The 24,262-nt window shown below is 38.3% G+C and overlaps 1 protein-coding gene and 1 long non-coding RNA gene across 3 annotated transcripts in view; one reads left to right on the top strand and one right to left on the bottom strand.

The window, feature by feature from the left end:
- Window positions 1-24,262, top strand: part of LOC135221955 (palmitoyltransferase ZDHHC22-like) — a 307,849-nt gene that overhangs the window by 192,251 nt on the left and 91,336 nt on the right. The window lies entirely within an intron of this gene.
- LOC135222265 (uncharacterized) overlaps window positions 4,709-24,262 on the bottom strand; it is a 41,175-nt gene continuing 21,621 nt past the window's right edge. The window contains exon 3 of the long non-coding RNA XR_010316253.1: window positions 4,709-4,932. This is a non-coding gene — a long non-coding RNA (uncharacterized LOC135222265). The remainder of the gene's footprint in view (window positions 4,933-24,262) is intronic.

Consider the following 24,262-nt stretch of genomic DNA (forward strand, 5'->3'; position numbering starts at 1 on the left):
TAGAAATATAGTATTGTCTCTCCTTGGTTGAGATTCAGCTACTGAGGAGAAACTTGTGTCTTGCCATCACAGGGACCTCAGTCTCTAGAAGGCAGTTGACTATCGTCTAATGTGCACATGCCTCGCGAGAATCATCATCTCATCTCTATACATCATTGGCGAACAAGATAGACGATTTGTATGATTATTCTCAGCATAACCCTTCAAAAGGCGGGTGTCATGTTGTGGCTACGTCTTGGATGCGTGACAGCACAGTCAGTCAGCATCTGCTGAAGAGTCCAAGTCCTCCATGATCTCCACCGTGGACTTTGTATTGGTTGATCCAGATCAGTCATTACTTTGTCCTATTTGTGTGTTGCTGTACCCATGAAGGATTGACACCCTTCATTGAGTGTTGATGCCTTCATCCACTGCAGACTGCCAATGCAGAAGTGTCCAATGACACGTTTTTCTCCGAGTCTTACGAGATTGTGAGAGAATATGTCAGACCAGAAGATAGATGGGGGTCTCATTGCAACCATATTTATATCTTTCTTCCTTTGGGTCTGTCCACAGGTCCTTGGAACCTCTTTTCCTTGGACCGGTGGTGGATGCTTGCAGATTGTGTTTGCTTGCCCGACTCCTTCACGAAATACAAGTTGCATCTCACCTATGGTGTGCGTTGCTAGAGGTAAGGAGGATGTGAGAGTGACTGGCCTCTCCACCTTCCCCTTCTTGTCCTTCTACTCCTCTTCCTTCAGGTTGAGTATAGGACTTGAATTTACACTGGCTGGTCGGGCGTTAAGCTTACACATTAAGCTTCCTTTCTATTTTTCTTATCAGAATCATAGAAGCAATCCTGCTCCTTCCTGTAGCAAAGCGCCTCAGTGGCGTGATCGGTATGGTCTTGGCCTCCCACCTTGGTGGCCGCGAGTTCGATTCTCGGGCATTCCATTGAGATGTGAAAGATGTGTATTTCTGGTGATAGAAGTTCACTCTCGATGTGGTTTGGAAGTCACGTAAAGCTGTTGGTTCCGTTGCTGAATAACCACTGGTTCCATGCAATGTAAAAATCCAAACAAACCTTCCTCTAGCAAGGGGAGGAAGGAGACTGGCAATAATGCAAATCCTTCCCAGAACTTTGCATTAATGCCTCTGACTCTGACTCGAAATGTTCTTTCCAGCTTTTTTTTGGATAAGTTACGATTCCTCACTCATTTCGAAAAGGCCCAGAAGTCTGACTCTTGATCATGCTGTAGTGAGTTGAAAGTGAGACTCAAATGTTATCTGAATTTTTATTTTGTTAATTTTCCGTTTAAAAAAAATTTGGGTTTGTTGTACGTCATGTGTGTCAGTATTTCATTCCACTGCTAACTGTCAAATGGTTCTTCCCCACAGGTGTAGAAGCTTGCTATTCAGATGAGCTTCCTATTCAAGAGCTGGAACTTTGAAACTTGGACACCAAGTATTTTGTCTAACTTGATATGTCATAAACCTGAGACATTTAATTTTAAATGTTCTAGAGGAAAGTCCTAGAGCAAGAAATGGTTGTTTAAATATTGTGCTCCAGTGTTCCGTTTCGTTAATTATTGAACCTTATTGACTTTTGTTTCATTTGTTTAATAAAGAAGTATTTTATACAGAAGGATTTCACTTGTACAATAATACCCTCCTTGTTTTAAAATAAGCCCTTTTTTATTTTTTTGTCGAGAGAAATTAAATTACTTTTCCACTCTGGTTTTCATGGCTTAACACACAGTAACGGACCATATTTTACCAAAACTACCATTTAGCATCATACTGAAAATCTTAGGGGACTCTAGGGCCAGTTTAATCTTGAAAACTAACCCAATATATTGGGGCTCTTCAAAGTGGTGCCCAGAAAACTGAAAACTGTGAGAAGTATGCTGTGACCAGACGAACCTGCAGGAACTAGGCAATAGTACTATACGGCATCTTGTTACTTCATTGGTGCCCAGACCCAGGACCCCTTAAGTGTTCAAATCTCATATGCACTAAAGTGGACCAATCCATGAAAAAATGGAGCCCCAAGAGTCCACGGACCCTGTTGCAAATATGAGCCAGGAGGAATTGCTAACAAATCTATCAGAACGTGATGAAACAATTGTACTCCTCCAAGAAAGGCTCCTCCGATTAGAAGAGGAACTTCAAGCTCTGAAGTGGGAGCGTTCCCTGAAGAGTAGTGCTGCCTGTGTCACCCATATGGCACAGTGCACGACAAGTACTACCTTGACATGGAGTCAACCTGTGTCTATGGTGGCAACGGACACCTCCAGTACCTGGTTCTCAGGTGAGGGATTGAGGTCCCGTCATGATAGTCTGCTTGTCTCTTCTGACCCCTTGGAATGGATGGTAAAGTTCCACAGCCGACAAGGATTCCCTCTACCTATGCACCAGTAGATGTTTTTTCTTCTAGTGTCCGTTCTAAGACAGTGAGTAGAAGACAAGTCCCTCTGCAAGATGCTTCACCAGAACCTTCTCAGTCGTCCTCCTCTTCATCTGAATCCGAGGTATCGAATACTGTACCAGTAAATACCATGGAGATTGGTCAGCTTGTTCAGGCGTTGGACAGGAAGGGATGTCCCAGACCAGCAGTTTACAACTGGGATTCTGGACACTCTTTCTCCCGTTTCCTCACCTCCTTCGAAACGTATTGTTCAGCCCGGTACTCCCAGGGCAGTACACACTTATGGACAGCTGAGCTTGGCAGGTATTTGGAGGGGGAAATTCGTTCAGTGTTCAATGTAGTAGGAGGAACAGAGGTAGACTACCTTGAGATGAAAGAAGGAGCTCAAGGCCTGGTCAGCAGGGCGAAAGAGCAGTTCGGAACCAGACGGAAGACTCAGTTCAAGGAGGCCCAACTGACGAAAGGCAAGTCCCTGTCAATATTTGCTACTCGCCTTGAGCATCTGTACCAGGTTGCTCACCCTAACCAGCCATTAGATGGGGCAGAGCTTAAAGGTCCCCACCTGCTGGAGAATTCCGGCAGTGTCAGCAGTGTGCCTGGTGTAAGCGACCTGGACATCATTTTGAAAACTATCGTCATCAGCTCAATCTTTGTCTTAGGTGTGAGTCAGACAGCCATTCTGTTGGCTCTCTGTCCAAAAGTGCCTCCTGTAACAAGGACACCAGAAAAAAGCATCTAAAGTCTGAAAAAAACCCTACTAAGACTTGTGTGATATCTCCTGCTCCCACAGCCAGGCAGCATCATGTATCGCCTGCTCGGTCGTCATCACAGAAAACATCTCATCGGAGGGAGAAGACAACTAAAACAGTGAGACCAAAAGACCGGAAACAATGCTTGGTTTTGATAACAGCAGCTACAGGGTCTGACAGCAGCGAGACCAAGCAGGAATATCAGAACCCAGCTGCTCATTCAAGAGTGAAAATGGGCAAACAACTGGGAAGGTGGAGAGAAAGCATTCGCGTCTCTCGCCCAGGTGTTTAAGAAAGAGACTAAACGCGATAGCGTGGATGCGCAGTCTTTGACCAGTTTATACCTGATATACGCCAGCATTGCCAGATCTCACAGATTCCTTGCTTTTCAATCTCTGATTGTTTAACTGGATCCAGCTAAGCGCTAGAAAGCTATCTGATTGTTAAGACCAAAGGTTTGTTCACATACGAACAACTTATATATAAATTACTTTACTACATACAGGTGTGGGTCATATGAAGGTTGTAAGATTTAATGCAACTACCTAGGCTAGGGCCTAGTTATGAGTCACTTTTAGGTAGTTGCTATCTGAAGCAAGGTGCTAGGAGTTGGTGACCCCATATTCCTAGCACCCCTATTCAGAGGATAAAAATGGAGAAACAACAGAGGTCCAGTCTTCACCTGGATGCTCTGCACTGATGCTGATGGTATGACTGGACCTGCCAGGGTAGAAATACTGCTTCTGCCATTCCTTAGTTCTAGCTTGCTCCAGGTAAGCCCCACTTCAGCAGAGAGCTGGGCCATTGCGGTGTGGGATATATGTCTATACTATTTTAAGGATTACTCAGATCTTTAAACTTTTTAACATTTTTATAATGATGGTAAGTTGCCATTTATTTGGAAGCAGTTCCCAAGTCCTAAGTTGATAACAGAATTATTGTAGTAAATAGATACTGCATTAACCTTTAAGAAGCTCAGCTTTTAAAAGAGGAGAGTAAATTCTATTTCTCTGACTGTAATTTAGTTCAGAGCAACTACTGAAAGTCAAGTTGTATGTACTTCATATTCAATTAGTCGCTTTTGGACATTCCAGCCCCCTTTGAACACACAATGCCAGGAGCCATGGGTGCAATGAAGCTGCAGTGCACAGCAACTGGTTATGAATCATAAGGAAAATTCAAACTTCTAATTTATATATCATCTTTTATTTTGGCAATCCTCATCAAACCTCCAATGGACATACGGCAAATGGTCATAAAGCAGGGAGTATCTGTATTGTGCTTACTTAAAGCTGAAGTGACCAAAATATTTTTTGGCTAAGAAATAAATCACTGTTTACATTTGCAACATACTTAACAAGAAAGGTGAAAAAATCCTAAATTCTGGTTACAGAACTGATGAGAACTAATAACATCTAATATTTTTCTAAGAATAAAAACCAATGAAAGATTTCTTGTCTTAAAAATATCACTGTGAAATACATCCCACAATGGGATGGCATATTTTTTATTCATTTGTGCATTGATTTGCAACAAAAAATATTCAGCTTTGCATGAATACTAAAAAGAAAAAAAACTAGGTTTTCAAACAATTACAAATCAGGAACCAACTAACCATACAACAATCAATGGCTAAATTTACAAAACATTTTTGAAGGAGATGAAGAGCCTGAAGCTGGTATTTAAACGATAAAATATATTACTATACAAAATAGTTACATTTGTAAACTTACCATGAAAACGGCTACACCAACTATTAGGCTTTTAATCTCATTCCTGTGAAAAGACAAAGTTAAGTGCAGCTCTAAAGTGATCTATGTTATTTAATAACTACTCACAGCAAAGTAGCTATTTATAAATTCCATATGCGTATAAGGATGCTCTCGTAACTACTAGCACAACACAAACCAAGAAACAGGATGTGTGAAAGACAGTATGGCATAATCATTTAACAAATCAGGATACTTTACTTTTCATAAGTCTGTTATCTTAGAAAATATGACAAAAATAAAATAATGTCATCTGTTGTACACAGCAGTTAAAATAGAATTCAAATCTCAAGAGCAAATGTGATTATTTCTTGTTAATCAACTAATACTGTATATACAATATAATATTATACGTAAAAGGAATGATATGAAAATATCACAGCAATGTTAATTAAAATATTTCACTGAGGAATTGAGGATATCCAGGTTAGTGATAATTAGTGATAATCGGAGGGAGTTAAGCTGCTTCTGCTTAAAAACAAAAACAAAAATATTAAAATACTTAAATTGAGCAATACAGTATGCATAATACATAAAACTCAAATATGGGCAACATAAAAAAGTGTACTAACAGGCTGTATGAAATCAAATGCTCCTAGTTACATTACATAAAATGCAAATAAACCCCCTTACAAAGGATAATTCTATTTGGCTATGACCTGTGGCCCTAAAACGAGACCATGAGAACAGAATTATACTAACAGTTTTTATGGAAAAATATTATTATTACCTACAGAACAAAAAGCCTGCAGTACTATACATTGTCACATATTTCAGTAACCAGAATCCCATTTGTTTAGAAGGAAATACGTAGCTTTTTACCCTTGTATATTTTTACTTCGAAGCATAAAATTCACTTGTTATGCTTTGCAATAAAGACAAACAGACATGGGGAGCTAACAAATGCAGTACTGAAAGTGTAAAGAGACTTTTCCTTCACAGAAGAGGCTTCTTTCGACATGTGACAAAAGTAAACAAACTAAAGAATAAAACATAATACAAACTGCAGAATATAAGATTGTACTGGATAAGATTATTGCTATTAACACATTTTAACCTGGCTACTGACAAAAACTTTTAACTTGTAGGAATGGCATGAACTTTATTCTTAATAAATATATTGCATTGTAATAATAAGTTACAACTTACTGAAAAATAATTATAATACTAAAAAAGCAAAAAGAACAACTTTCAGTATTTCCTAATCCTGGATAACCATGAAGTCTACCCTCTGGATATGTACAGTAATAATCTTGACTGGGGTACTAAATTATACATCAGTAGTTCCATTTCTGGAAATAACACCAATTGTAAGGGATTTATTGCCCATAGTACTTCTGCTAAAATCAGTACTTTCTCTATCAAACATTGTACGTCTTGGAAACATGCTGAACCGTATGTAATAGTGTGTGGTACAATACATATGTTGCAATTTGAAAGAATACGTACATAACTTATACAAATCCTGTACATGTATTAATATTCTTGTGCAATGATGTACACTGAATGCATTGTCACAATGACGACTGTAATAATTCAGCATGAGTCTTTAATGGAGAACTTCCAGGTAAAAGTATTTAAAAACCAATTTATAGGTGAGAACAAACAATTGATCATGCAGCAAGGGTCAAAAACTTAACCCAAATTCAATATTTTGTGCATAGATTAAAATTATCATCTAATTTTTATTTGACTAGAGGTAAAAAGTGCACGTGTATAAAATATATATGTTTATATATTTATATATATATATCTCGTATATATATGTGCGTGCATATGGAAAAATGATGCTGTACAGTTAACTACTAATCAAGCATTTATCATGAAAGCTTGCAGTTTTGTTAAAAAATGTTACAAACACTTTATAAAGGTTTATACTGTATATAGAGAATATATTATAATCTGAAATGGCTCTCTTAGTTCTAATTTATGTCATAGATATCAAACATGATATTAACTGTTTGTTATATACAGCATACACATACAGTATCTATATATACTCATATAAATTCATATCCCTTTTTAGACCATGAGCATACCAATATGCTAACTGGAGATATTACAAAGTGACTTGATGGGTTGAGCACAATTATTTTCACATTGAGCCTAAAATTAACATACAGTATGAATGCTAGAAGGCTAGTATAAGTCTGACACTGAGATACAATACTGTCAAATATGCTAATGTATTTGGCTTTGTGAGCACAAAACGTCCTACTGCAGTAGAAAAGCTGTCACTAATGATTATTTCTCTTTTGCCAACTTATCTTTTTCAACCCAGGTGGATAAAGAATATTTTGCAGATTTACTCAAGCTTCACTCTATCTGGGCCATATCCAATAACTGCAGCTGATGGACAAAAACTCCAAAATAACTAAGCCAGTTTGGGACTTTTCCCCATTCTTCATTTACTCATGGATAACATATCTATGCATACAGATCCCATGAGTACTTCACTTCAATTTCTAAAATCAGAGATTGCAAAACTTGTTCAATGAAAATTACCATCCATCATAAAATTACGTACTTTATAGGATCTGGGGTGGCAATTTACACCCATAAATACATATGCATGTACAGCACAGCTCTTGTAAAAGCTAGTATGTATAAACATGCTACAGCAGAGCCTTGACTGTGAACCTCATTCATGAAAATGGAATCTCCAAATCAGTAAACTCTCTGGCTCCTCATGAATTTAAGGGACATAATGCACATATAGCATTAACAGTGAATGGTTATTTGGTTGTTTTAATATATCAAAATACAATAACAACAGATTCCCATTTCAATGACTTCTTGAATTAGTGTATGTGTATGAATACTGTATGTACTATTATATAACATTGTATAGCATGGCATTTTAACTTTGATATGCACTGAAATGAGGGTTGTTGCTACAGTATAAACACGCTGAAGTACTGTATATATATACTATATATTAATAAAGACAGTATTGCTAAGTTTTCTGAGCCTAATAAAACTCGTCAAAGTGGTAAACCATGACATTTTATTTGCAATAACATCATACAGACTTCACTTGCTTCATTACATGTTCAAATATATATATATATTTTACACACATCTGTAAAAATGTCATTCTAGTATCAGGCATCATTCATTAACAAATGTTCATTTCATGGTTAATATTCAATTTGCCAATGCGCATTCAATACATAGAAACTCAGAAACCAGTAAAACTATTATTACACTGAGCTTCAAGTACTGTAAATGGTGAAGCTCTCTAATTATTAACAGGGACAAGCCATACAAGTGCTTGTTTGCTGTGTTAACAATATGCTGTGCTTTTACTATGAAACTTACAGCACATTACCTGATATAGATAAATATCTTATTTTTCCTGGTGGATAGTCACTCCTATTGAAAGGATTTTTATTTTGCTTGATTATAAATTACTTAAATCCTGTTACAAATATGAAAATAGTTACCATGATATGTGTTGAGCAGTGGACATTGTATAATTTCCAAATAAGTAATTATTTGCTGGCATAAAGACTATGCTACCCCTTCTGCAATAAGAAATTTTTTATTAAAATTCCAGCGCACAAAAATTTTTTACTCCAGAGGTAGCAACTGATTTGAACTAGGACGGTTTTGATGTACTAATCAAATTATAATTTATTGAGACTCATTCCTTTCAGCTAGTGCAAGACTCCAAAATCCGCTCATGGCTTTTGACAAATAGTAAACAGCAAAATAAACAGAAAATTATTACAGTAAAACTATTCTACTTTTCAAGAAGTGAAAATGATTAAACTCCAAAAAGTAAAACTGCTACTTGCCATTCCTACTCTCTGTAAACTGCTAATGAATTTTATCTGATAGCAGCTTTGTATTCATCGAAAATGCAGTTAGCCAATAAACTTACAAGATGAGTACCTAAAGATTACTGCCAATTCCAAGCATCAATTAAAAAACCAAGGAAACAATTTAAAAAAAACAGGAAAAACATAGTTAGTAGTTTGTTCCATTAAATGGCTAACAGCTTTTCTCCTATTGGTCAAATAAATTAAAACTAGCTTTGGAAGCTAACAGTCTTTAAGCAAGAGAACAATAATGTTTATATATTAAAATGCAATGTATATATGTTTGATAAAAATTCTATGTATATATATTATTAAAATAAAATACAACACTTACCCAACAATTATCATTATTGACATTCATGTCTCGCTTGGGAAAATTTAACTTCAAAATCATATTCCTGAAACATCTCAAGTCATTCTCAAACAGTTCAATGAAGAAGTGAAAAAATTAATATAAACTATAAATTACACACCATAGTTTATGGTTATTGTATGTAATTTTGTAACCTTATCTTGTGACAAGTGCACAAAGCTTTGTTTGGTAGTGGAATTGAAGTTTCGTGAATGAAAGTGTAATGGGTCCTATAGGAATCTTGACTACACAATGTACTACTGCCAAATATGATTATTATATTTACATAACTTGTAACTAAAATGACTACAGCAGCAAAAAAAGATATGGTCATTTTGGAAAATGGTGGTCGATAACTGATAAGTAAGCATATACACAAAACCGTAAACAAAAATGAATTGAAACTCTTAATAAAAAAAATGTTTAAATAATTCCACTTTTATGAAATACTTCTTAGTTTTTTACATTCAATAAATGCATATTTCTAACTTTTACAGAACATAGAAATGGTCATGTGTCTGCAATACTGTATATCTGGATCCCTAATAGTCATGTAAGACAAAAATGTCTGGGTAGTCTTTGTGATGGATGTCATCAACAAATTTCACCATCAGCATTACATTATTACAAATAGAAAAACATAAATGCTCAAAGTGAACTGTGCATAAACTAACCAAGCGCATTACTCACAACGGACAGCACTATTGTTAAGAGGCTAAACTCTGAAAGGGTTAACAGTAACAGAAGAAAAAGAAAATTTTATTTTTGGATTGTCAGGCACAAAACTCTGAAAGGATTAACAGTAAAAGAGGAAAAAGAAAAAGTTATTTTTGAATTGTCAGGCACTAAGTTAGTATGTACGTACAGTGATTGCATGTTAGAACAATTTTCTTCTAGTCTTCATGAATATGAATGGATTGAAAGTATTTCAATGAATGTATTTTATTTGATTAAAAATAAAACTTAAATTTTATACCACTAATAAGACAAAAGGTGAACATTTCACCTCTTGAGGACAACACCTGAAAATTTTGTGCACGCCTAATATATAAAATTTATGTTACAAATCAAGAGTCTTGCCTAAATGTTAAAGGAATGAGTTGGGGGGGGGGTTTTTTTTTTTAAGTCAATTATAGCTTAAATTTATTAAAAAAATGAGAATTTAACATGGAAAACTGCAAAATTCTGAAGCTCTTTTTTTTTTTCTTGTTAAACCATCAGTAGCTTAAGCGCTGTAAATTTTAGCAGATCCTAATGGCACCAATATACAATGCATGTAGGTATTACCTTGCAAAATGTAAAAATTCTTCTCCAAAGCACCATTGCATGCTTATTTTTATCAATGTACAAAAATTGAATTACACCTATCATAATGTTTAATTTCAAATGGGTTACCAGTTATATTAAGCCTAAACCAGCATGCAACTCTTGATAACAATTACTTAATACAATGAGATCAAACATATAGTTCTAATCTTATTAAATACTGTACTTCAGAGCCAGTAGTTTAACATCAACAGCAAATGCACTGACCTTTCAATAGTACCTGGTGTTCAAGAGCCATTGTCAATAACTGAGAACTTCTGAAATTCCTCTGCTTCAAGAAGCCTTTTACAGCTACAGTATTACTATTCTGAATAATGATATGTATTTAATTTATGAATTCAAATATACTGCTCTCTTTAACCAATCTATATTTTGATATTGCAGCACATTGTCACATTAAAATTCATTGTCAACATTATATTCAATATGTCAATACCTAGAAATTACTTAAAAATTTTTTTTTAAAACTGAAAATGATGTTAGTACAATTATTCATTTTTCCATAGAAAATCATATCATAAATTGTACTTTTCTTGTGTATTTTCTTCATGTAAGTAACATATCCTTACCTAGTTACTCTTCATTCGTAAAAGTGTCAAAAATTAAGGAATACGTATTCAAACAAAAAAATTGGGGACCCTAATAAAAAAATTATACACAGAATACCTTTTAAAGCTCACAAACATAAATTTCTTGAAATGAAAACCAAAAGACCACAAAATTTTCATATAATTTTCAAGAAACTTTCGCGTTCAGTGACTGTGCGCCGTCTTGGAAAAGGAGTAAATAAGAAGGTGCAGTAGCCAGTAACGACCAAATACGTGAAGAAAGTTGTGGAAGGCCGACCGATGAACAACTAGCATACCCTAAAATGTACATACATGCCATAGTAATCAAAACTAAAATGTTAGATCCTTTAAACAAGAACTTGTAACTTCCAAATCTGAATTTTTCACTAATTCTGCACATCAATTTTGACTCCAGAGATGTGTAACTTTCCTTTTTAGGAGCACCCTAAAGTTACAAAATTAGAAGAGGGGATATTTTACCCCCAACATGATACTTATTTAAGCCCCTGTTGAAAAAATTTTCCAAAAACAAAACCAGTTTCTTGTATCTAATAGCATGAGTGTGCCATAAAAACCCTCCTGGATACTTCAGCCCCACTTTAAAAGAGAAAGACAACATCAGTCAACCTGCATTTATAATGCAGAGAATGAAAGGGGCCAATTGCAAGTCATGGGTTAGTGATGTACAAAATAAAAACTAGGTAATCATATGATAGTCTAAGATTGTAAAATACATGTATGTATATGCCTAAACATCAGAAAGATTGAACACAACAATTGCTGAAGTATTTGATATAATTACCCTGCTTCTAAAATGAGACAACCCTTAGATAATCTATCTATAAAAACATGGAGCAAATTTCCATGACTCTTGTAGTCTTTGCAAAGTTTTATGATAGGCTAGCTTATTTTTCCATGGCTTCTCTAAATGAAATTTTCAATAATGATAAAATATAAAAGTGATAAGGTATTTATACTCAAGGACCCATTGTTCCTACACAATATACAAACCCTTGGTCCTTTACATAAAGAATTATTTTGTTCAGCAAAGCTGGAAAAAATGGCAGCTAAAAACTCTTGCCAACCAAGGTGATTAGGCAGTAACTACCGTCTGGTATGCGGAATACCCACCTGCCCGAAATGTAAGCATTCCAATTTGCTTTTCGGCCCTCATACGATGCAAGCGTGTTTTTGTGCTTCTTGCATGACTATCGTTGAACTCAAAGTTTCCCAGTGGGATATTTTCTTTTCTTACTTTTTTATATACTGAAAAGTAGACTGTGTTAGATAACCCATGATTTGTGATGGCCTTGAAGGCTGCCTTCCCCCTCTTGCCTCTTGAGGGGGTTGGGGGTTGGCCAAGGGCAAAACATTCACCCCCATCACATCCTCATGCCCTCTGCTTGTAAGGGCAGTGTCATGGTAATTGCTTTATAGCAAAGAAAGATAAAGGAAAGGAAAACGCATCTTAGAGAAGTTCTGCAGCAAGGAGGCATTCGCACAATTGTTGGAGGTGCCTGTTCTCATGATGGTTCTAGAATCGGCAGGAGGTGTGTGGAACTTGACAGGCGCCGACGTGACGTGAGGGACGCCGCGATTTCTGATGTAATACTTTGTCCAGATCCTTCTAAGAAGTTCCAGTTATCTCGGGAGCCTGTGAACGTTCGTGTATAAATATGACTGACGAAGTAGGAGGGAGCAGATCATCAGTAAAGAGTCACAAATCAGATTATCAGTGAGAGCTCAGCAGCAGAGGTCAGAGATCATCAGAGAGTGATTAGAGAAGAAGGAACAGACGAAGGATCAGAGAGGAAAAGGCACTCGAGAGTTTCACCGGGATCTGGTCAAGAGTCGTCCGGAGTGGACGACCGAGGCATTTAGCTTACGTAGCAAGACTTCAGAGAAGAAAACGTTATACAAGAGGTGTTTTGAGGAGTTCCTTCCCTTCAAGCATCAAGAGTATACATACATTGTTTTTCTGCAATACGGAGTCAAATAGACAACAAAGAATTTACAGTTCTCCTTGTGTGAAGCCACCACTTCGAGCATAGATCTCCGACGGTGCAAAACTGACCAGCTATACTTCCATTCCCCACCGTTTCCCCCTAGTTCAACGCATAGTAAGAATTTTACTTGTGGTATGTAAATAGGAGACACCATTCTGCATTTATCTTTGTTAGTAAGCTTGTAAATAAACCCTTTGTTGTGTTGTGTGTATCTCTATATTTGTATCCCCAGTTTCAGCTGTTGGTGATGAATTCTTTTTGTTTATTTTCATATCGAACTTGGAACAGACCTCTTTCTCTCGGTTCGTAACAGGCAGAACAGTATATCTTTTATGATTACTTTTGGGTGTTGCTCCTGCCGCATGCACTGCCAAGAGTTTGCCTGGAGGAAACTTCAGAAGACGGTTGCTGAGCGTCGTCGGAGGTTTTTCGGTTCCGATGGCAACTTTGGTAGCCGCCCCTTCATTCTCATTTCTCTCTCCAGGTAATCTTTCCTAATAGGTGGCATCCTCTCCTTTGGGAAGGATCTCTACTTCACCCTCTTCACTCACTTGTTGGGAGGGGGAGGGGAGATTGGTGGTTGGGCGACCTCTTCACATCTCGCCCCAGGCTATGACTTGGTTTATTAGCGGTCCAGTTTTATGGCACTTGTCTAGCGCAGATTTTTGGCCTCATAATGTGCTGATTTCCAGTTATTGGTGCCGATAATAGTGTTATAGCACAGATACATGCCTAACAGAGGCCCCATTAAACAGTAATCAGCACCAAACTCTTGTTATCAGCGCCATGAGCCCCGTAAATCACAGATTTTTGCTTATCATCAAGCCATCGGAACAGAACCCCCCACTGTTAACGGGAGTCTGGGGAGTGCCTGTACAGTAGTACCATGAGATACAAAATTAATCCGTTCCGAGGCGCCTTCGTATCATGAGTTTTCGTATCTTGGACACATTTTACATGTAAAAATGGCTAATCCGTTCCAACAAGCCCTCCAAAAACACCCCAGTAAATTATATTTCCAGGCCTAAAACACATGTTCTAGGGTTACGACGCCGATGACGGAAGAAATATGACTCCAAAAAGGCAAAAACACTGTACATACTTGAGTAATATTCAACTGCATGTAATGTTCAACCCCATTTTTACTGCATATATTAGGACTTTAGCATATGTCCCTTAGCAATAAGCCTAGCCTATGTTAGCGGCTTGCTACTGTAGCCTATAGTCTATGATTCTGACATCTAAACCTAAGAAGCTAAAAGCTTAGAATAGGCCAATAAAATGTATAAATAATCAGTATGTACTCATTTCAAATAATTATTAATTAATCATTAACTATAATACACAAACAAACAAACAAAAAAACCTTCCAATCGCTTGTTTACATTCAGCTCTTACGAATACCAAACAAACACCAAGCGATCACTTTTCCTAAGACACAGTAAGCCATAAATTTTCATTAGTATCTCTCTCAACTAATGAAACTACCAAACAGTATTAATAACCATTCATTTCCTATCTTTATTCTATCTTTACCTAATGGAGATACCGAGTTACTGACAGCTATAATGAAAACATATACATAACGTAATATAAAACAGAAGAAGAATTCTGAAAAAAATACGTATTTGTTGGCAGTGATTTATTTTATATTTTATGATATCTAATTCACAATTTTTTATCAAATGTATTGCATGTACTCATTTCAAATAATCATTAAGTAACTATTAACTATAATAAACAAACAAAAAAAAAGCTTCTAAACTTCTGTTTATATCCAGCACTTACGAGTATCGAACGATCGCCAAGCAATCACTCTTCCTAGTACACAGTAAGCCATAATTTTTAATTTTTTTCATTATCTCTCTTCAACTACTGAAACTACAAACAGTATAATAACCATTCATTTTTTCTATTCTTATTCTATCTTTACCTAATGGTTTTTTTTTTTAATTAAATGTATTGCATGAATAAGTTTTTTCAATTTACAGCATCCTTTTACCAATAGAATACTTAAAGCACCAATAGGAGAGCATGATCTTATGGGGTGACTAGCATCAGGAACCAATGGGAGAGCGGGAGGATGGTGGCGAATTTACTCGGTTGGCGGCGCGGGAGTTTTAAAATTGTTCTCGGTGGTCCGGGCTTATCTCGGGACTTTACAGCAACAAACCTTTCGTAACTTGAGCAATTTTCGTATGTAGAGCTGTAAAATTTTTTTTCGTATTTGCTTTCGTATCTCCGAGTTTTTCGAAAGTTGAGCCTTTCGTATGTCGAGTACCACTGTACCGTGTTCCCCCCCCGTATTCGCGTTCTCTGGAATTGCGGACTCACACATTCGCGGATTTTTCTTTGGAACCTATCTAGAAAATTATTTGCGGACGGACTCGCCTATTCGCGGAATTTTCCTACGAAAATAATCACTAATTATGTATTTTGATGTTTATTTTCATGACTAATACATTTTTATGATACAAAAATGATTTACTAATTTTCAAATATTAATTTTGATTAATACTGTATTAGTAAGTTAATAATTTGAAATTATATCACATAATAAGTACAGGCGGTCCCCGGGTTACGACGGGTCCGGCTTACGACGTTCCGAGGTTACGATGCTTTTTCTTAAATATTCATTGAAAAATCCGCCCTGGGTTTACGACGCTTGTTCCGAGTTACGACGCTGACGCTTTCCGACGCTCTGAGTTTACGACGCTTTTAAAAAACACATACTATGATAAGATAAGAATCCTTTATAGTTTAGCACAGTTTCTCTCCTCTCTCTCTCTCTCTCTCTCTCTCTCTCTCTCTCCTCTCTCTCTCTCTCTCTCTCTCTTCTCTCTCTCTCTCTCTCTTTGTATTTTCCAATGAAATATCACTATAATTCTCTCTCTCTCTCTCTCTCTCTCTCTCTCTCTCTCTCTCTCTCTCTCTCTCTCTTTGGTATTTTCCATGAAAAAATAATCACTCTTCTCGCTCTCTCTCCTCTATCTCTCTCTCTCTCTCTCTCTTCCTCCTTTGTCTGAAAATTTTAATCACTATAATTCTCTCGTCTCTCTCTCTCTCTCTCTCTCTCTCTCTCTCTTCTCTTCTTCTCTCTCTCTCTCCTCTCTATACTACAAAGATGTATGTTTTTTTTTAGTATGAAAATAATGATTTACTATTTTCAAATATTAATATTAATTTATACAGCAATAATATCAATTCATTAAAGAAAATACCATAGTGAATTAGTAAGATTTTAGCTTATATTTAAAAAATTATGGAAGAATGAAGGAAATCCCAGTCTTCTTGAAGTAACTTCCAGTAACCTTTTCTCGAGATGCAGGTACTAAAACTGTCAGCTATATATCAAGTTCTGTGACAGCCATGAGGGGGAAGAGCTGGGGGAGAGCTGCAGTGTTGCAATCATGTGGTTCTGACTTTCCCCCCCCCCCCCCCCCTCTCTCTCTCTCTCTCTCTCTCTCTCATTTACTGAGACTCGAGATTTTTTATGTACTTGTACTATTTGCTTTTAATACTTTTCAAATAATAATAATAATAATAATAATAATAATAATAATAATAATAATAATAATAATAATAATAGTAATAACTGTAATTACAAAATTCATATGTGACAGTATCTATCCATGTCACTTTTAATTAAGGTTAACTCTCTCTCTCTCTCTCTCTCTCTCTCTCTCTCTCTCTCTCTCTCTCTCTCTCTCTCTCTCTCTCTCTCTTTTGCCACACAAGATGATAATGTGTCATACATAGTGGTGGTAAACTCCCTCCCTCTCTTTCGCTGGAAGCGTTATAAACAGAGAGAGATAAACACTTTCTCTCTCTCTCTCTCTTTACCGAGATGAAAGAATTGTTATGGTACTAGTATGTAAAATGTTTATTGATAATTTCAGTTATTTAATAATAATAATAATAATAATAATAATAATAATAATAATAATAATAATAATAATAACTAAAACTTTAATTACAAAATTCATAATGGTCGTATTTTAAAGGATGAAAATGACCTTTCCATTTCACTTGTAAGGATAATTCCTCTTTCTTACTGAGATGAGAGAATTTTTTATGGTAGATGCACGTGTTTATTATATTTTCAAATAATAATAATAATAATAATAATAATAATAAGAGAAGTAGTAATAATACGATAACTAATTTCAAAAGAAATTCTTCCTTTGTCTTTTTCTGTATCAATTTCCCACCTCAACTCGAGTGACACTCAAGCTTAACAATGCCATACAATGGTCAACGAATTTAATGGTTTTATGTAATCTCTCTCTCTCTTCTCTCTCTCTCTCTCTCTCTCTCTCTCTCTCTCTCTCTCTCTCTCTCTCTCTCTCTCTTTACTGAGATGAGATCCTTTTCATGGACGTGGAATGTAATAAGTTTTATCATAATATTTTCCAATAATAATATTCTAAGTACAAATTCATATCTGAGTATTTTAAATACAAATAATCATTCCATTTCTCTCTTTTAAATACTGTAAGGACAACTCTCTCTCTCTCTCTCTCTCCTCTCTCTCTCTCCTCTCCTCTCTCTCTCTACAAGATACTTGTCATACATTTGGTGTTTCTATTTCTTCCTTTTATCTCTCTCGCTCTCAGCAAAAGAATTGATAGACAGACAAACATAATTGCACAGTCCTCTCTGTTTTCTCTCTTCTCTGGAGATATAATATTTATGGGAGGGGGAAAAAGTTGCCTACAGACGTTCATTTTCAATCTATTGAAACCTAAGGAGTTATTTCTCTCTCTCTTCTCTCTCTCTCTCTCTCTCTCTCTCTCTCTCTCTCTCTCTCTCTCTCTTGTATTTTAATGAAAATATACAGTAATTTTTTGAATAACACCAGTGTTGCACATGAAAAAAAGTAAATTAGTGATAATTTTAGAGATACGGCCCTAAGAAAAATTGCAAATTAGTAGTGAAATTTTCCCTGTGGACATGTTTTCAAGAACGTCGTTTCCAGCTTACGACGATTTTCGGGTTACGACGCGTCTTAAGAACGGAACCCCCGTCGTAACCCGGGGACCCGCCTGTAATAATTCTCTCTCTCTCTCTCTCTCTCTCTCTCTCTCTCTCTCTCTCTCTCTTCTCTCTCTCTCTCATCTACTACAAAGATGTATGTTTTTTTGTATATAAATAAATTATTTACTATTTTCAAATATTAATATTATTTACAGCATAATATCAATTCATTAAAGAAAATACCATAGTGAATTAGTAAGATTTTAGCTATAATTTAAAAAATTATGGAAGAATGAAGGAAATCCCAGTCAGATTCTTTCTCTAACTCCAGGTACTAAAACTCAGATATATGTATCAAGTTAAGTGACCGGAGGGGGAAGGAGCTGATTTGTTGCTGCCATCAAGTGCTCATGAAATTTCCACCCCCCCCCTCCCTCTCTCTCTCTCTCTCTCTCTCTGTTCGTCTCCTCTCTCTCTCTCTCTCCTCTCTCTCTCTCTCTCTCTTTTACTGAAATGAGAGATTTTTATGGTACATATCTGCGTACTATGGTTTATTTAATAATCATTTTCAATAATAATAATAATATAATAATAATAATAATAATAATAATAATAATAATAATAATAATCTGTAATTAACAAAATCATATGTGAAAGTATTTTACAAATACTACGATAATCTCTCTCTCTCCTCTCTCTCTCTCTCTCTCTCTCTCCTCTCTCTCTCTCTCTCTCTCTCTCTCTCTCTCTCTTAAAATGCGATGTATGTTTTTTGGATGATGATTTACTAATTTTCAAATATCATATTAATGTAAAACAGCAATAATATAAATTCATTAAAGAAAATACTAAAGTGAATTAGCAAGATTTTAGTTATAAATCAAGGATTTTGACGTAAGGAAAAATCTATTTCTGGGCGATTTTGGCTCGTGTCGCCAGCGAAATATCCTTTAATCTATTATTTCTAGGGTAAATGTACTAACACATACCAGAGAATAAATAAAATAAAGAAAAAGGTCAGTACAACTGACTCGCTCACCCTCTAGGAGGGTGTCCGGTATGAACACTAGGCGAGTGAGACCACTACCACGAGCCAAATGCCAATAGAAATCTCCCACTACAAAACCCTCCAAGAGGGGGGGAGCCAGTCCCCACAGAGAGAGCAGCTCGTACTACTACTACTCCATCCCATGCTTGCGACTGCTGCGCCTCTGGTGGCCATCCTGAAGTTAGCAGACAATCTTGAGCGAAGGGACGGGTATGGGGGGGGTGTGTTTTCGCTGGCGAACACGAGCCAATCGCCCAGAAAATAGATTTTTTCCCTTACGTCAAAAATCCTTTTTCTGGGGCTCAGGCTCGTGTCGCTTTGCGCGAAAAGAATCGTACCAGAGAAACAGAACAAGAAATTGTCAAAGCAAAGTAAACAAACAAAATAGGTCTCAAATAAAAGATACAAATAAATGAATGAATATAATTGCTAAAAAGATACAAATACACAGTAAAACAAAATCAGAATTATGCTTAAATTACCCTTAAAACTAATTATGTTTAATAATATAAGGTAATTTACATATATACAAATAGGTAAAATGATTACCTATCATAATATCTGTGTAACAACATGTATCAAAATAGAAACCAATAGCAATTAATATAAAGTTACATAAATATTTGATCAATCACAAAAATATATATCTCAGGAATGTATATGACTTAATATACAAAACCCGTAACCATTGTAATCTGATGGTATCCCGCCTAGCACTAAAAATAAGGGGATAACATCTATGAGATCAGTATGGTAATCAGCTGTGTGTGTCCCTAACCCAGACAAAAGGGACACTATATAATCATAAAGCAAGCTAAGACACAAGGTGAATGCTAAGCTAATGAACAAGGCAGGAATAGACGAACTGTTGGGTGAGGCAGGTGGAGAAAGGAGGACTGAATCTTCTACTATAATCTAACTAGAGTCAGGGAAACTATGTTACCCGCTGCTACTGCTGAATTTCAGAGCTTCCAAGGACTTAAGGTAGTGACGTTTTTGAAACACTGTCGGCGATTTCCCATCCGGTATACTTCTTTAAATCATCAAATTCATATGCTGGAAGTAATTAATTGAGGTGGCTACTGCCCTGACATCATGTGCTTTTGGAAAGGAGTCAGGATTGGCTTGTTTGATAAAGTACAGGATTTGTTGCCTGATGCCTTTAGTGGATAAAGTACCACCTTTCCCTCCTAAAGAGGGGCCCCGATGAGGAAGAGGAGGTCCTGGATAGAAAGGCTCGTAAGGTTGAAACTGGACAAAGGGAAACATCTTGCGGAAGGGGTAATACCTTCCAAGGTTCCCACCTCATCAAAGGATCTTCATTCTTTGTACTAAAAAACTACGTTCCGGAGAAAAGAAAGTAGCACTTCCCCTGTGGGAAGGAATTGAAACATGATCCGGATCTCTGGATAAAGCCGACAGTTCTGAAATTCTTGCTCCTGAAGCTAGGCTTAATAAAAACAGAGTGTTTTCCTTAGGAGCATCATAAACGAGCATGTGTCATTATCGGTTTCGGAAGCCAGTTTTAGAACATCGTTTAAGAACCATGAAACTGACGTAGGCCTGACAGAGGGCCTAAGTCTAGCACATGCTTTAGGAATAGACGAGAAATAGGTATCTGTCAAGTCTATGTTAAATCCAAATTGAAATATCTTTTTCAATGCTGACTGTTCGTCCGTAATAGTGCTAGCTGCTAAAACCCTTTTCAAATAAAGATCTGAAAAAGGATATAGCAGAATTAACTGTCATGAATCCTGATATCTGACCCCTCCCTCAGGAAGATTGCTAACTTTTTGACGGCAGCATCATACTGCCTCAAAGTTGAATCCCTCTTATCGGATTCCAGGAAAAGATATTTCTGAGGGTCAATATTCGCATCTCTTTTTGCCGCAAACTTCATGAAATCCATAAAGTTAGGGTTTTGAGAATCCCTGAGGAAGCGAACACAGTCTTCGTTTGTACTGACTGGGAGAGCTTGGGACTGGGGATCCGAAGGGGACGAAGGCCCAGTTCCAGAATCATGGGGTACCAATTGCTCTTCGGCCAGTCTGGGGCTACTAGAGCCACTTGACCCCTGAATGTCCTGAGTTTGTCTAATACCTTCATAGGAGATTCACTGGAGGGAAGACGTAATCTTCTCCCAGTTGTTCAGTCCAGAGCAGGGGCGTCCGTGGCGTAAGCCAGAGGGTCCAGGTTGGGGGCTACATAACACGGTAGTTTGTGGTTTGCTTGTGATGCGAAGAGATCCACCTGTAGCCCTGGGACTCTTTGAAGGATCCATGGAACGAACTCTCGTCTAGAGACCATTCCGACTCTAGGGGTACTGATCGGGATAGGGCGTCTGCTATGACGTTTCTCACTCCAGCTATGTGTGGGAGGAAAGATGCCAACTGAATTTGTCTGCCAGGAGAAGAGGCTATCATGACGTGGTTTAGATGACGCGACTTGGGAGCCTCCTCTGTTTATGGCAATGTACTACCACTGCGCTGTCCAAGACTAGCTTTATGTGGGAGTACCTTGGTGGGCGTAATCTTTTCAGAGTCAAGAAACTGCCATTGCCTCCAGTACATTATATGGAACTGACGGAACTGGGGTGACCAAATTCCTTGAACCTTTTTGACTTGGGAGTACCCTCCCCAGCCGCTTAAGGACGCGTCTGTGTGGATGGTGATCCCTGGTGGAGGGAACTGAAGAGGAACTGACACTGACAGATTCTTGACTTTTTGCCCACGGCCGAAGCCGGTCTTTAGAATCAGAGGCACTGAGGATAGCTTGTCCCTGGACCTGACTTTGCTCGTGAGCGCCAGATCCTGGTTAGATCTTTTAGTTTGGCTTTCATAAGATGTTGCGTTACTGAAGCAAACTGGAGAGAGCCGAGGATCCTTTCCTGAGCTCTCCTGGATGCTAGTTGTGACTTAGAAATTGCTTGACTGACTTCGCTATTTCTTTCCTTTTGGTGGATGGAATCGACAGAGTGTGTGAGGATAGATTCCATTGAATGCCTAGCCACTGAAAGTTTGACTCTGGAGTGAGTCTTGATTTGGATCTGTTTATCTTGAATCCTAGATATTCTAGGAATTGGATCACTTTCAGTGTGGCCTTGTTGCATTCTTCGACTGATGGGCCCAGATCAACCAATCGTCGAGATACGCTACTACCATAATCCCTTGAGCTCTGAGCTGTTGCCATACTACCTCCGCTAGCTTCGTGCAACACCCTGGGTGCCACGTTGAGCCCGAACGGGACTACCTTGAAGGAGAACGTCCTGATCTCCTATCTTGAATCCAGATACGGACGGAAAGTGTCTTGCAATAGGGATATGATAGTAGGCGTCTGTAAGATCGATAGAGGTGGTGACGGCCCCACGGGGAAGTAAGGTCCGCACCTGGTGAGATCGTGAGCATCTTGAACTTGTCGCAGCGGATGGCTAAGTTTAAGCGGGACAAGTCTAAGATTACCCTTCTTTTGTTTGAAGCCTTTCTTGGAACGCTGAACAAGCGACCTTGAAATTTTAACCTTTTGACTTTGACTATAGCTCCTTTCTGAAGGAGGTCCTGTGCGTACTCTGTCAATTCCTTGGAAGGAAGTTGACGGAAAAGGTCTGGCTGGAGGTGGGTTCGTCAACCAGCTCCAACCCAGCCCTTTTTGACACTATGCTCTGAGCCCACTGGCTGAAGTTCCACCGGTGGCGAAAGTGAAACAGCCTCCCTCCTACCTGAAGTTCTTCATTGGTTCTGGTTAACACCCCCTCGACCTCCTCTGAAGTGCTTTCCCCTATTGAAGGGGCCTCCCGATCCTCTCCCACGAAAGGACGCTTACCTCTGCCTCCCTTGTTCGAGCGGTCATACTTCTGAGAAGCTTGACTCTCGAAGGCTTGATTGTAAGCTGGAGAGATGGCGTATGAGGTGGAGGGCTGAGGCTGAGGGGATATCAAATAAATAGGCTGTGATTGACCTTTAGACGTGGAGGGCTGGGCTGTCTGCACTAACGGCACTGTAGGAACTTGTTGAGGGAAGCGCGGTTGCTTCTTTTGGTAAGGCTGGAAACGTCTGGGTGGTTTCCTTTGCCCCTTACCTTTTGGTGTCAGGTCTCTTGCCTTCTCTAGCCGTAAGACCCAACGGTCCTTACGGCTCTGGTTCAACCTCGTAGCCTCTGCCTGGACTTCCTTTACCATAGCCTCTCGGGAAGAGATCTGCGCCCCAGATGTTTAGAAGAGAGTAACCTATTCGGTTCATGACGAATGGTTGCCTCTAGCAGGACATGCTTCCTACAATTCGTTCTGGCAGTGGCAACTCGAACATATCTGACCTGCACCGTTTGAGTCAGGGCTTTGGTCATAAGCTTAAAAATTGGTTCTGAACCATAAGCCATGGTTGCTACCTCAGACATAGCCATCAGGTTGATTGACCTGGCTAGTCGTGTTTTCGAGTCAAATTCCGCTTGAATAAGACTATCAGGGAGCCTGGGCAGCTTTTCACCAAACTGCTCCATAGCACAGTCAGGTTTGAGTTTGCCAGCTGTGAAAGTATTAGGCAAGTCTTCCCACAAATTCTCCAATTGAAGGGAGCAACGGAGATGTGGGGTCTGCTTCTTTTAACTGAGGCATGGGTTCCCCTTTCTGAGCTGCTGAGATGGTCGACCTAGCTATCTTGGTTAGGAAAGGGAGAGCGGGGTACTCCCGTCCATCGTGAAAATGGTAAAGGGACTTTTGAATGGTTGGATCTTGGTGTTCGAACAGTCCATGTCCTCTAAACATCTGAGCCATTCTCGCTGAGCCTGGTCTCGAGAATAGAGACTGTCTCCTTTGGTACCCTCTGTCATCCCTAACCATAGCCGAAGGCGTGAGCCTAGCGTAGCCTAATGAAGGGAGGCTGTAGCCTTCCGGTAGAACTCGAAGTCCTCTATTCTTCGAGTTCCAAACTCCGGTATGGAGATGAGACCATCTTGGAAGGGGGCGTTATGATGCTACTCTCCAAGGATTGTTCATGGAGAAAGCGGGCCAGCGAGTCATGCGGGGGAAGCTGAGATCCTTGCTAGTGTTGGAGGTTGAGGGAGAGGCAAGAGGGGCTTCTCTTAGACCGGCTATAATAGTGTCCTGAGAAGTGATCCTGTCCGACAGGCGGGATATCATATGTTCCATACTCGTCTTAAGGGAGCCCACTAGGTCGCCCCACCTGTTGCAACAGGCCAGCATTGGTGGAGGGGAGACTCTGAATAGGCACCAAAGGTAGTGGA

The sequence above is a fragment of the Macrobrachium nipponense genome, chromosome 3 (genome assembly GCF_015104395.2).
Source record: "Macrobrachium nipponense isolate FS-2020 chromosome 3, ASM1510439v2, whole genome shotgun sequence".
Classification (NCBI taxonomy): domain Eukaryota; kingdom Metazoa; phylum Arthropoda; class Malacostraca; order Decapoda; family Palaemonidae; genus Macrobrachium; species Macrobrachium nipponense.